The 12,631-nt window shown below is 59.4% G+C and overlaps 1 protein-coding gene across 6 annotated transcripts in view; it reads right to left on the bottom strand.

Moving 5' to 3' along the window:
* Dmtn (dematin actin binding protein) overlaps positions 1–12,631 on the bottom strand; it is a 28,307-nt gene extending 15,676 nt beyond the window's left edge. For 2 of the 6 annotated variants that reach the window (XM_048330424.1, XM_048330419.1), the window contains exon 1: positions 12,544–12,631. The gene's annotated coding sequence lies outside the window, so the exon portion shown is untranslated. Of the gene's footprint in view, positions 1–4,027; positions 4,266–6,193; positions 6,213–7,209; positions 7,693–12,543 lie in introns of those variants that run through there. The other 4 variants (XM_048330423.1, XM_048330420.1, XM_048330422.1 and 1 more) reach the window with 4 other exon arrangements.

Consider the following 12,631-nt stretch of genomic DNA (forward strand, 5'->3'; position numbering starts at 1 on the left):
CACCGACAGCAAAACAACCAGCATCCTTGTACTCAAAGACAGAAGAGCAGAGATGGCAGGATCAGAAAGGGAGACAGAAAACAGGTGGCTCACGTCTGTAATCCTAGCTACTTGGGAGGCTGAGATCTGAGGATCCCAGTTCAAAGCCAGCCTGGGTGGGAAAATCCATGAGACTATATCCAATGAGGAATGAGGAGCGGTACTGGGCAGGGCCTGGTGGGGCCCCATGTACGAGGGCACAGGAGCTCACCCAGGGCAGAGAGACGCGGGAAGGGGTAGAGGCTTGGAAGAGCAAGGAGAACAGGACTGGGCTCTAACCAGCAAGTGTCAAGCGGAGGCCTGGCTTTGGAACCAACCACGTGCTTCTAGAAAGGAGAGGAAAGGGCAAGACATTGGGTAAGAAGGTTCTAGGGCATTTAGAGGGAGTCAGCCCAGAGGCTTCCATTTCAGAGGGGGGGCGCGGAGGGAGGAAGAGAGAGAGAGAGAGAGAGAGAGAGAGAGAGAGAGAGAGAGAGAGAGAGAGAGAGAGAGAGAGAATGGAGCCCAGATGCTGCTGGGTGTACAACAGCAGGGAGAACTTCCAGGCAGGCCAGCTGGCCGGGGTGGCTGTGAGCACCTAGCATGGGGTGCAGAATCGGTCTGTGGCTATGGGTGGGGTGAGCGCTGGGAGGTGGGAGTCTCACGCTACCGCCCCCCCCCCCCCCAGAGCGTTACATTCATTGGTGTGTACAGACCACCCATGGCACGGCTGGCTCCGTGCTTGGCCCCTTCACATCGTGGGAACCCACGATTCCCCCAGATTGTCGCTGAGGAAACCGAGAGCAGGACGAGTCAGGCCGCTGGTCAAGGGCACTGCTCTGAGTCTAACCTCTAGCCGGGGTCCCGGCTCCTGCGGAGCAGGTCGCTGAGCCAGTCTGCCCATTTGTCCCTGCCCTTCTTACCCACATTACCCTCCGCCTGCCAGGTTTGACTCCAGAGCTTCTGGGGCTCTCCCCTGCCTCTTGAGGGTCCTACGGCTCAGCTGGGGTGTGTGTGTGTGCGTGCGTGTGTGTGTGTGTGTGTGTGTGTGTGACAGAGTCCCTTGGTCAGTTATTTCCCTGGAGGCCTAAGAGTGGAAACACAGCCTTGTTCCTTGGGGACATTTTAACTTGGAGCACTTTAAGAAATAAAAGTTCCTAGAGCTTGGCTCTCTCCAGTATTTACTGCGATTTGCAAGGCAGAGAGGTAGGGGGCGAGAAGTTAGTTGAGAATCCATCTCGACAAAGCAGCTGGGTGTTGTGGCCACGCCTATAATCCCAGCTACACTGGAAGCATAGGTAAGAGGCTCACAAAAAATCTGGAGACCCTACCTGAGAATTAACTAAAGCCAACGGGCTAGGGGCATGATTTAAATGATGGTACCACCCAGGCACCTGCCTACTTCATCTCTCAGTACTCATTTCTCCCTCTCCAGGAGGTGGTCTGACCCTCTTCCCATCCATGTTATACCCCTTGCCTACATTTGTGCAGTCCAGGGGGGGGTCCCAGCCTCCCTGTGGGCAGAGACCCAAAGGGCAGGCTGCAGCAGGAAGGCAGGAGAGGGGAAGCCGGGAAGGGGGGCGGGGGGGGGGGGAGGAAGGCAGCCCAGGTGGTGGAAGGCCTGCTCGGCCTCTCCTGGCTCGGGTCAGCCATCAGCAGGTTTCCCATCCTTCCATCTCAGCCCCACCCACCCCCAGCTGCGCATCCCAGCCTTATCCGAACCACCAGCCCCACTCCACCCCACCCCACCCCACCCCAGCCGGCCAGCTCCAGGGACACGGAGGCCATAAACAGGCATGCGCGGGGACCTCTGTAGGTGCAGCCACCCACTCCGGGCAGACAGAACCCAGACTGTGCACCCTGGGCTTGCAGAGGCAAAGCAACCACCAGGAAGCCCGCCGACTCCAGAGCCGGGGACGTGGACTCTCCCTAAGTCAGCTCGTGCTCACTTAGGAGGACAAAAGAGGCTGAGAGAGGAACTTGCCGGAAGGGCGCGATGGCAGCCAAGCTGGGGTCCCTACGCAGGCCCGGCTCAGGCCAAAGGCACGGGATGCTGTATCCATCCCAAAGATCGCTGGATGGGAGCCAGTCATCACCTGAGGAGCGGGAGCCGGGGCACGGTGGGGGGGGGGGGGGGGCTGGCTGGGCTGTCCAGGCTGGGTCAGGCCGGGCTGGAGGCTGCCCAAGTGGGCTGGGTCAGGTGGGGGACCCTCTGCCCCTCTGGGACTCTGTTTCATTCAGGACTGCCTTGGCTCTCCTCCTTCCTGCCTCCCCCCCACCCCACCCCATCTCTCCCTTTCACCCTCTCCCCCTCCCAGCCCCACCTCCACAATTGCTATGGCAACCACTCAATGCCAGAAATAAAAGCGGGATCCAGCTAGGTCACCAGTTCCCAAAACAGCATCCCAGGGAGGGGAGGAGCAGCCATGGGGCAGATCAGCAGGGCAGGGCCCGGGGAACCACAGACAGAGCGGCTCTGTGTGTGGGGTAGGGTGGGGTGCGATGCAGACCAGCGGCTCACCAGACCCGGGTCCCTTCCTTAGCCCAAAGACCTCGGGGCCTTTCCCAGGCCCGCATAGCCCTGGTACCTCTCTCCTCTCCTTCCCCCTTCTCCCCTGTGCAATATTCTGTGTGTGCACACACGTGTGCACGCCAGTCCCGGAGCCTGAACTCTGGGCACTGTCCCCGATCTTTTTTGCTCCAGGCTAGTGCTCTATCACTTGAGCCACAGCTCCACTTACAGCTTTTTTTTGGGGGGGGGGTGGGAGAGGGAGAGGATGGTTAATCAGAGATAAAAAATTTCATGGACTTTCCTGCCCTGGCTGGCCTTGAACCTTGATCCTCACATCTCCTGCGTGGCTAGGATGACAAGCCTGAGCAGGATCCAGCAGTACGATCATTTGTATTCTTATTCTACCTGCTAGGATGGGAATCTAATACCAACGCTCCCCAAGGCCCGTCACCGGTGGGGGCAGTCAGGGGTTGTGTACAGAGTCCGCCTGTTTCAGGTCCTGCCTACACGGAGCCACAAATGTGCATCTCCTCGGCCATGTTTTTCTTAGGTCTCTCTTGCCTGGTCTTGCAGACCCTGTCCCTAGACTGAGGCCTGGAGAGGTGGCCACCCCCAGGCCCTCAGATTTACGCTGCCGGGGGAGGCGGGAGGGTCTGGCACCCTACATCTGGCTTTCCGAATTCATTCTGGGAAGATCTCTACTCCGAAAGGAGGCCGGAGAGCTGGCTCAGGAGTGGACAGGCGTGGGGAGCGGAGACGGAGCCCACCCTCGAGTCCACAGGCAGAGGCGTACAGAGTGCACAGCCGCCCTGGGGACGCAGACACACGGGTGCACGCGGGGACGCCCCGGCCGGCTTGCCAGCGCACACCCCTGCAGGACGACACATGGCGCTGAGAACACCCACTCGCACCCACCCGCGGACCCTCCCCTCGGCTCCCCGGCTCCACGCCCACAGCCCCCACGCCACGTGCTGGTACCCAGCCTCGGCTGTGCGTGTGGAGACCACCAGCCCCGCCGCTGCCCGCTGCCTCCGCCCCTGCCAGCCCCGCGAGGGCCAGAGCGGACAAGGGGGCTAGAGCTCAGCCCCCAGGACTGTGCCTGCAGCCGGCCACACCCCGACACCCCACCTTCCCCCCCACCCCCGGGTTCCAACCCCAGCCTCCAGCCCCAGCTAGGAGGGGCCCGGAGCAGGCCCCGCACCAACAGGGGAATCCACAAGGCCTCTCCTGCCATTATTCAGTAAGGAGCACACAGCTGCCCTACCCGCCTCGCCTGGCGCTAGGATCCTGGGGTGGGCAGGGCTGGGGTGTTGGGGATGACTTCCATGAACTTGGAACACCCCAGCCTTTCTTCCTCAAGCCAGCCTCCCTGTGAACAAGGCGCCAGAGCTGCCAGCCACCTGCTACCAACCAAAGCCTGGACCCCTTGTAGGGGCTGTCCCCCAAAATGCCACCCCCCCCCGGGAGGGGGAAAGAGAGGTGGGACCTGTCACCTACCTCTTCCCCGACCGTGTGGCCCAGATGCTCCGAGACCCCCAGGAGGGACAGGCCCCGGTTCCCCGGTCCCCCGGCTGCGCGGTTTCGCAGGAGCCTAGGTAAGAGGCTCTTCTTCCAGGCACCCAGCCGAGCTTTCCCAAAGCACAAATAACAGGAAGAAAGCCGGCTTGGGGTGGGTGGGGTGGGAGCTGGCGAAGGAGGGGAGCCGGTAGCGCCGCGCGGTCTGATCTCCCCTCTTGGGCCCCCCACCCCCTTCACCCCCACACTGCTGCTCCGCAAGCCCCCGCCGCCGCCGCCTCGTGGGTCCTGGGAGCTGGGGAGCCGGTGTGCGGTGGGCGGGCTTCTCCTCACCCTCCCTCGCCCTCCCCACCGCCGCGGGCGAGCTGATAGCGGCCGGCCCTGGGCGTGTGTGTGTGTGTTTGGATGAGCTGTGCTTCCACCTCGGCCGCCGGGGCAGGCAGCTCAATCCGCTGCAGACAAGGGAGGCATTAACTGGCATCATGACGAAGCAGAATCGGCAGGGTTGTCCTTTTCCCCTTTCCCACACCCCGGCTCTGCCACGCGCACGCAGACACACACACACACACACACACACACACACACACTCGCGCGCGCTCACAGCCCCTCACCCTTCCCCATAGTAAACAGCGGGAGGGCCAGTCACTGGGGGAAGGGGAGACTGTACTGCTCACCCAAGGGGGCCAACGCATGGCTTTCCCAGAAACCTGTGCCTCCTCCCGCCCGCGTGCCGCCCCCCCCCCCCACCCATCATGGTACAGAAGCAACCACAGGAGTCTTCGGGAGGGGGGAGGAACCCCACTTCTTGGGGAAGGGGTGGTACTGGACTTGATCACCAAAAGGTTAAACCTGCTCCTAGGAGAGGCGAATAGATGCCAGAAGCCAGGTTCTTAGTCCCCGAGAGGCAGCTTGGCCTGGATCCCCTGGGATCCACACGAAGGCACAAACCAGCGAGAAAATGGAGGGACCCCCCCCCCATCCTCCCATGTCTTCCCATGGAGGGAAGCTTGGGGGGTGGGGGGGAAGGGGAGTTTCCTGAGAGACGGACCTGTTCCCAACACCGAATTCACAGAGGTGCGCCTTCCCCCAGATCTGGCAAAACCTTAACCACCTCAGGACGCCTGCGGTGCCCCCCACTCCGGGAAAGGAGCCTCGCTAGCACAGGAGCTAGCACAGGTGCTGGCCAGCTTCCTTGCCTGCCATGTCCGCTGCAGACTTGCCTACCTAGGCAGCCTTGCCGTTGCCCTGGTAACTGCTGCCCACAGCCGGTCAGCTGATAGTATCGGCCGGCTGTTAGGCAATCTAGAATCTGGGGGTGGGAGGGGGGGACCCTCTGGATACCCAAAGGGAAAAGCCATCCGGGGAGGGGCCTTCTGGGGTCCGGTGGGAATAAGCCCCGGGGTCTTCTCATGGAAGAGAAGGGAGGGGGTATCTTGGTTGTAACCGGAAGAGTGGATCCAGACAGGGGAAATAATGAGGGCAGGTGGATGAGAAAGGGGGAAAGGATCGAGTTTGAGCTGCCCAGCGGGGTGGGGTCCAGGGAGGGCCGGGTGGAAGGTACAGAGAAAACCTGCACCCCATCTCTAGGACCACGGAGGGAAGGGTGTACCTTTAACTGCAGGAAGGGGGGGCACTGCCTCGGGGGAGGAGCTAGCTCATCCTCACAGCTTGGCCTCGGCTAGCAAGGCTTTAGGTCCTTTTCCACCACACCCTTATTTTTCCAAACCAGGGTCTGAGAGAGAGGGAGCCGGTTCCCACCCCACTGTCCTGAGCCCTCTTTCATCCTTCCAGGAGATCAAGCCCCACCTGGGGCTCTGGGTTCTGCCGCTCAGCCTGTTAGGATGCCTGACACCCCTCTCCCCTCCCACGGGGCTCTTACTGCCCCCCCCCAGCCCACCCCAGGAGCTGTCTTTCTTCTAGTGCTAGGGTTCCCAAAAGCAGGGTTGGAATGAGACGGTGCTGGGAAGGATCGCTGTGAACTGGGGCCTGGAACTAGGTGCGTCCGAGCCCTGGGTGGGAAGCAGGGCTGGGAGGGGAGTCTCCTCCTGATTGCAGGCAGCTTGTGATGTAGGACAGAATAGGGGGGAGACGGGGACGGGGAGGGCGGGGAGGAGGGGAGGGCGGGGAGGAGGGGAGGGTTCCCGGTACCTTTAAGGGCCTGGGGCGTGGGGCAGGAGCACCGCAGCCTCGGTGGTGACATACACCTCCTTCCCTCGGCGCATCTCCTCTCCGCCTCCCGTTGCCAAGACAACCTGCCAGCAGCCCAGCCCGTCTAGGCGCGGTGGGAGGGGGGGAGGAGGAGGAAGCGGTGGCTCCTAAGGCCTCTGCCTTAGGTGGAAGGAGGGGACCTGCAGGAGCATCTTAGTGCTAAGGGCTGCTTTCCCAACTGCACCCCATCAAGTCTGCCCCCTACTTTCTCCTAACGCTCCGGGATTGGCTCCAGAGGTGACCTCCCTTCGTTAAGGCGAGACAGCATTAGCATTGCTGGTCAGGAAGAAGCCTGCGGGCTGTGCAGATTGCCCCAACTGGGTAACTGAGACAGAGACAAGGGGTGGATAGGCTGGGTGTTGAAGGGCCAGAGGGCTGGTTTCCAGTCGGTGGGGCCTGTAATTGTGAGCTCCTTGCTTACACCATCTGCTGGGTGTCTCAATTTAGTCCCAATCCCTCGGTCACTCTCCTAGACCCAGAGAAAGATCAGAGCATGACAGTTGTTTTCTAATCGCACAGGACACGACCTCATCGCCCGACACCACCTTATTGCCCCCGTGCCCAGTCCCCCAGCCCTTGGGAATGCCCCTCCACTGGCCAGCCACCTGGGCCAGGAATAGTCTTAGGCCCAGCCAGCTCTGGACCCAAGGGGACACAGAGTTAGGGCTCCCTCTGTCGACCTGAGGCATGGTTGCTGCCAAGGTCATTCCCCGCTGGGCAGAGTCCTGTGTGGTGTGGATGTTGGCCATTTGAGTTGGCCAAGCCCAGAGCCCTTCCTCTCCCCTGCCAACCGCGGTTTCTGCAGTCTGCTCATTGTCTTGATCCTATGGAGGCCAGGCTCAGCCTCTTGCTCCTGAGAAGACCCCAGACTCCCTAATGCCAGCTGAGCCCAAGACCCTCCTAGAGATGTCAGGTATGAAATCTCCCCAGGCACGGAGAAGACAAGACTTGGGTACCTTTGGAAGCTCAGGAAATCTCAGGGCTCGCATCCACAGCAGAGGGTAGGAACTCCTTCCCCTCTCAGGCAGGGGTGCCAGGCCCCAGACACCCTACTTCTGACTCCTTTCCTCAGCAAGGTCACGGGTGCCAGATGTCCTGAGCAGACGCTGGCCTTGTACCTGCCCCCTCCCCCAGGCCTGCAAAGTAGTCCTCTGTGCCTCTGTCTCACTCCAGTGCCTAGACTCCGCCCCATGTACCAACCTGCTGGGGGGGGGGTAGTACCAAGGGCACCCCTCATGCTGTGTAAATATTAACTCCCAGACAGGTTGTACCAGGGTGCCTGGACACCCAGGGACAAGGGAGAGACCACAAAGACCCAGGCCAGAGAAAGAAAAGGGATATAGAGCAAAAAGCAATGCTTCCTCATCAGACTGTAAGCCATGTCCCTACCCTTCTTTCCTGTAGCCGTTGGGCCTCCAGGACCCTTGAGCCTCAGCCCGCGGGAGCTGCTACCCTCGTGTCTGGGACTCCCTTCTCTTTGCCAGTCTCCTCGATCACAGCATCAAGAACCAAGTCATATTGTGTGTGTGTGTGTGTGTGTGAGTGTGTGTGTGTGTGAGTGTGTGTGTGTGTGGTGTGTGCTGATATTGGGGCTTGAACCCAGGGCCTCACAATTGTGCTTAGCTCTTTTGCTCAAGGCTGCCACTCTACCACTTGAGTCACGCCTCTACCTCCTTTTTTTTTTTTTTTGCTGGTTAACTGGAGAGGAGAATCTTCTCTTGAATTTGTCTTCCCATGCTAGGTAGCTTCAAACTGAGATCCTCAGATCGCAGCCTCTCGAGTAGTTAGGATCACAGGCATGAGCCATTGGCGTTCAGCCTCGAACTTTCTAGATTGACCCAACACTTGATGCAAACTCTCAGTTCCTGCCAAGTGGGTCTAGGGCTCTCCTTCCGCTGAGCACGCCTCCCACTGCCTTCAAGCCTTCTTTCTGGTGCTCTTTCCCCTCTCGGCGCCTTCCCTGTTGTGCCTCTTCTCTCCGCGGACATTGCAGAAGCTCCACAGCACTGGGCTTCGGCAGAGGAGCAGAGAGCATTTCTCTGGAGGCCGCGGGGACCACAAGAATGTAGACACCCGACGGGACTCACATCCCTACTGTGAGCCACGGCACATGGGAATAACCCGCCATCCCAAATACGGGGTCCACGTGGGCCCGCCTCCAGTGGCCTCCACATCCTGGACCTCAGCACCGTCTAGTTATTTCCAGTACTTCTGATGTCCTCTTTCACTCTTTTGGGATGTACCAAAGGTTACGTTTAGGAGGGGTGGGGGAGAGAGAGAGAGACAGAGAGAGACAGAGAGAAAGAGAGAGAGAGAGACAGACAGAGACAGACAGAGACAGAGACACAGAGAGAGAGACCCATGAAGGAACTATCTTCTTAAAGGTATATCCCTCCAATTAAATTTCAATTTCCCTAAGAGCTCCACTTTTTATTTGTTTTTTTGTGTTTTGTTTTTTTTTTTTGGCCAGTCCTGGGCCTTGGACTCAGGGCCTGAGCACTGTCCCTGGCTTCTTCCCGCTCAAGGCTAGCACTCTGCCACTTGAGCCACAGCGCCGCTTCTGGCCGTTTTCTGTATATGTGGTGCTGGGGAATCGAACCTAGAGCCTCGTGTATCCAAGGCAGGCACTCTTGCCACTAGGCTATATCCCCAGCCCAGAGCTCCACTTTTTAATTAACAGAAATATCAGCACACAGTGTGTCGTCTGTCTGTCTGTCTATCTAATGTAGGGAATAAAGGAGGGTTCAGTGTAACTCCTAATGACCTCTCCTTCCTGTGTACCCCAAGGATGCCGGCTTCTTGCTCTCCCTGCACCCAGAGGACCAGCTTGCTGCCCGCCTCCCGCCTCCCCACTGTTCTGTCTTGGGCACGATGGGAGATGGCTATCTTTGAGGGCTGCTGGTGACATGAGCCAGTAGGATGCTGGACAAGCTACGATACAGGTTAGGATGTACGAGTACGTGAACGCAGGCAAGGACATAGGAACATGTGCCCAGCCCCAGCAGGGGCGAGGGCTCGGGAGAGCCAGCCGGTGGAGGCGGGGCACTGTGGCCATGGGAACTTCAGGAACGCCGGGGGTTTGGCAAGCATTCTGGCTTTGCCGGGCCTGGAGGGGAGCTGTACTACAGGAGAGGTCTCGACAGGCAGACTGGACGGCGTGAAAAATCATGTGAGCAGCTGGGCGTGGTGATGCACGTCTGCATTCCCAGCTACTTGGGAGGTGAGAGGCAGGGGCGTCGACAGTTGAAGACCAGCAACATTAGCAGAATAGCTCAAAAGCAGAATAAAAACAAAAGGGCTAGGAGGTGTAGCTCAAGTTAATAGAGGGCTTGTCTAGGAAGATTGAGGCCATGGCTTCAATCTCTAGGACACCCCCCCCACACACACACACAACCACCACATAGACACACACAGAAAAATCACAGTAGTGCCAGGCCTGTGTGGTAAGGCAAGAGAGGGGCGGGGTTCCGGAGGAAGGATGGAGAGCAACGGTGGGAGGCATCAGAGAGACTCAGGGCACCGGAGGGTGGGAAGAGACTATAGTTAGGCAGATCCCAGGAAAGTGTGCCACACATTGAGTTGCAGGGTCTGAGGGAGAACACAGCTGTGTGCAGGGAGTGAAGACAGGTGTGAAGAGGGTGAGGGAGAGCCCTCTGGGAAGACCAAGGAGGACCTAGGCGTGGTTTCCACTGGATGAGCCAGGACAGGAGCCAGGGAGGACGCCTCCTGCTGGCGGAGGGGGGAAGTACAGGAGCAACGGTACTCAGAGTCAGGCCCTGGGGTCTAGGACAAGGCTGAGGACAGGGGTTAGATTTCTGGCATGGTGACCGGGAGGCCACTGGCATCTGAAGGCCACGGTGGAACAGTGTGACATCCAGAGAAACCATTTTCATGGATTAAGACCTGAGTGGAGGCTGAGTGCTGGTGACTCGCATCTGTAATCCTAGCTACTCAGGAGGCTGCGATTTGAGGATCGTGGTTTGAAGCCAGCCAGGGCAGGAAAGGCTGTGAGACCCGTATCTCCAATTAACTACCAGAAAATGGGAAGTGGTGCTGTGGCTTAAAGTGGTAGCTAGCCTTGAGCACAAGAGCTCAGGAACAGCTCCCAGGCCCTGAGTTCAAGCCCTATGACTGACAAAAAAAAAAAAAAAAAAAAAACAAAGCAAGGGCTGGGAATGTGGCTTAGTGGTAGAGTGCTTGCCTAGCAGGCATGAAGCCCCGGGTTCGATTCCTCAGCGCCACATACACAGAAAAGGCTGGAAGTGGCGCTGTGGCTCAAGTGGTAGAGTGCTAGCCTTGAACAAAAAGAAGCTCAGGCCCTGAGTTCAATTCCCAGGACTAGCAAAACAACAAAACAAAACATGAGTGGACATCTTCTCTGAGTTACTGTCCTGGCTCCCTTGGTCAGAGACAGGAGGAGAAGGTGGGGATCGACGTACAAGCTATTCTTAGGCAGAGTTATCATCATCATCTTAAACAAGCTGCCTCCCTCCGCCTGTGTCTCTCCTCTGGCTCTGATAGTTCATCTTGCCCCAGTACCAAGGCTACCAGTGCTCACACTTGCTTAGGAGTTTCAAGCACTTGAAAACAACCAGGGCCTAATTCAGCTGTGGTCCCTTCTTCCCACCACAAACATGCCCTAATCCTCTGGTTTCTCTCTCCTTCCTTCCTTCCCTCCTTCCTTCCTTCTTCTTTCCCTCCCTCCCTCCCTCTTTCTTTCTTAAGATAGGGTTTCGCTATACAGCCCAAGCTGACCTCTCAAACTCTCACCTCTCCTGCCTCAGCCTCCCCAGGGCTGATATTACAGTCATGTGCCACCATCCTTGGCTCCGGCTGCTTCCTTGTCATATCTTGAACGTGACTAGCAGTACAGAAGGAACAAAAAGAGCAGCCATCTCCAGAGTGGGAAGAGTTACCTGGGGGCAGGGGGCCTGGACAGAGGTATTATGGTGTCAGGGAAGGGCTGTGCTCCTGGCCACAGCAGGAATCGGACACTAGGCTCAGGGCTGCAAGTGGGGTACAGGCGCTTACCCAGCCGGCCTTCACCGGGGACACTGCGATCACCCTGTGCAGGTCCCAGTCACTGCGAGGCCTCCCTGTCTGCCAGGCCTCACCTCAAATAGCAAGAAAGGAAACAGTGAAGGCTTTCTGGAGCCGGGGCCCCCAGAGGCCTGTCTGTGCTGGGGAGGTCAAAGAGGGAGGGAGGGGCCAAGAAGAAAGCCCAGGCCAGACAAAGGGCCCCGTCCACCTTTGAAGCTGGCTCTAACTCAAGCAGGAGTGTGGGGGGAGGCAGTCTAGAGTCTCAAAGAATGTCTCGAATTCCTGAGGAAATCAGAGGGATCAGAGTAGTCCCCCCCCCTCCCCAACATACCTCCTCCCCAGCCCCCTCCCTCCACGCCCCCTCCAAGTCCAGTCCTCCACACCTGGGGGGCCCTAACCCTTTGTCCTCAAGTAATTGCTGGGTGTTACCCCAGTTTTAGAGTCCCATTGAACCGGCAAGTTATCAGCTGGGGCTCCAGACCACCCGTCCCCCCCCCTCCACACACCCCAGAAAAAAAAAAAAAACACCAAAACGACCCCCAACACTCCCGCGGTCTTCACCGGGATTAAGTTCTTTGTGAGGGGGGACAAGAAAAAAAAAAAAAGCAACCTGGTGAAAAAGTAATTATGACGAGCTGGAGGGAGGACCTCCCTCTTTGGCCACAGAGGTTTCCACCTTCGAAGTGGCCCGGGCTGGTCAGGCTCCCTCCGGCCCGCGGGGTCCCCCCCCCCCCCCGCCTCTCCCGGGGCCGCCGCCGCCGCCCCCCACCCCTTCCGTTCCCCGGAGAAGGAGAAGCAAGCGGGGGAGAAGGGGTGGCTTTCATCCTGTTTCTTCTCCCGGGTCATAATCCTCCCCAGCATTTTCTCAGAAGGGAGGGGAAGGAAGGGGAAACTGAGGCTGGGGGGGGGGGGTAGAGGGGTGTGCGCGCACGGGTTCCCCCGCTCCTCCGGAAGATCTCCCCCTGGACCAGATGCGGAGAGGGGTGGTTGGCAGGGTCTCGGGCACACCTGGCGGCCCCTGGGAAAGCCCACCCACCCGAGGAGCTGGGTGGGGGCAGGGCCGGCCCTCCCCCTCCCCTCCCCTCCCCCTGCGCTCCGGGGACAATCTGGGCCGCCGCCGCCTCTAATTGCGGCTTGCGCTCAGGTGGGGACCCGGGAACGGGGGGGGGGGGGGCGCGCGTTCTCCTCCCCACCCCCTTCCGCCGGCCCACCCTCCGCCCACCTTCCGGGCCCCGCCCGGCCCTCCTCACCGGGAAAAAAAAAGCCAGCTTGCTCCCCGCCCGGCGGCTCCGGGCGTCCGCGGGCCGCACGGCCAGGCCCGAGCTCGGCCCTCCGCCG

Source organism: Perognathus longimembris, chromosome 21, assembly GCF_023159225.1.
Source record: "Perognathus longimembris pacificus isolate PPM17 chromosome 21, ASM2315922v1, whole genome shotgun sequence".
Lineage (NCBI taxonomy): Eukaryota > Metazoa > Chordata > Mammalia > Rodentia > Heteromyidae > Perognathus > Perognathus longimembris.